The sequence below is a fragment of the Enoplosus armatus genome, chromosome 6 (assembly GCF_043641665.1).
Source record: "Enoplosus armatus isolate fEnoArm2 chromosome 6, fEnoArm2.hap1, whole genome shotgun sequence".
NCBI classification, from domain to species: domain Eukaryota; kingdom Metazoa; phylum Chordata; class Actinopteri; order Centrarchiformes; family Enoplosidae; genus Enoplosus; species Enoplosus armatus.
Window position 1 is genome coordinate 27,036,997 of NC_092185.1, and position 1,553 is coordinate 27,038,549.

The window sequence follows — 1,553 nt, forward strand, 5'->3', positions numbered from 1 at the left end:
AGTGAGATGGAAAACACAAAGTGTAACTGAAATCATCTCCGAATTGACGTTTTCACCCACATCAGCTCCAAAGTGACCTTTTGACCCCAAATCAGCCCCGAAGTGACGTTTTCACCCAAACTAGTTCCGAAGTGGACCTTTTGGCCCAGATCAGCTACGAAGTGACGATTTCACTAACATGAGGTGGAAAACTCAAGTTTTGACTGGAATCAGCTCTGAAGTGACGTTTTCACCCAAATCAGCTCCAAAGTCACGTTTTTACCCAAATCAGCTCTGAAGTGATGTTTTTCACCAAATCAGCTGTGGACGTGACCTTTTGACCCACATCAGCTTTAAAGTGACCTTTTCAATCAAGTGAGATGGAAAACACAAAGTGTAACTGAAATCATCTCCGAATTGACCGTTTTCACCCACATCAGCTCCAAAGTGACCTTTGACCCAAATCAGCCCGAAGTGACGTTTCACCCAAACTAGTTCCGAAGTGACCTTTTGGCCCAGATCAGCTACGAAGTGACGATTTCACTAACATGAGGTGGAAACTCAAGTTTTGACTGGAATCAGCTCTGAAGTGACGTTTTCACCCAAATCAGCTCCAAAGTCACGTTTTACCCAAATCAGCTCTGAAGTGATGTTTTCACCCAAATCAGCTTCGACGTGACCTTTTGACCCACATCAGCTTTAAAGTGACCTTTTCAATCAAGTGAGATGAAAACACAAAGTGTAACTGAAATCATCTCCGAATTGACGTTTTCACCCACATCAGCTCCAAAGTGACCTTTTGACCCAAATCAGCCCCGAAGTGACGTTTTCACCCAAACTAGTTCCGAAGTGACCTTTGGCCCAGATCAGCTACGAAGTGACGATTTCACTAACATGAGGTGGAAAACTCAAGTTTTTGACTGGAATCAGCTCTGAAGTGACGTTTTCAACCAAATCAGCTCCAAAGTCACGTTTTACCCAAATCAGCTCTGAAGTGATGTTTTTCACCCAAATCAGCTTGGACGTGACCTTTTGACCCACATCAGCTTAAAGTGACCTTTTCAATCAAGTCAGAGATGGAAAACACAAAGTGTAACTGAAATCATCTCCGAATTGACGTTTTCACCCACATCAGCTCCAAAGTGACCTTTTGACCCAAATCAGCCCCGAAGTGACGTTTTCACCCAAACTAGTTCCGAAGTGACCTTTTGGCCCAGATCAGCTATGAAGTGACGATTTCACTAACATGAGGTGGAAAACTCAAGTTTTGACTGGAATCAGCTCTGAAGTGACGTTTTCACCCAATCAGCTCCAAAGTCACGTTTTTACCCAAATCAGCTCTGAAGTGATGTTTTTCACCCAAATCAGCTTGGACGTGACCTTTTGACCCACATCAGCTTTAAAGTGACCTTTTCAATCAAGTGAGATGGAAAACACAAAGTGTAACTGAAATCATCTCCGAATTGACGTTTTCACCCACATCAGCTCCAAAGTGACCTTTTGACCCAAATCAGCCCCGAAGTGACGTTTTCACCAAACTAGTTCCGAAGTGACCTTTTGGCCCAAATCAGCTA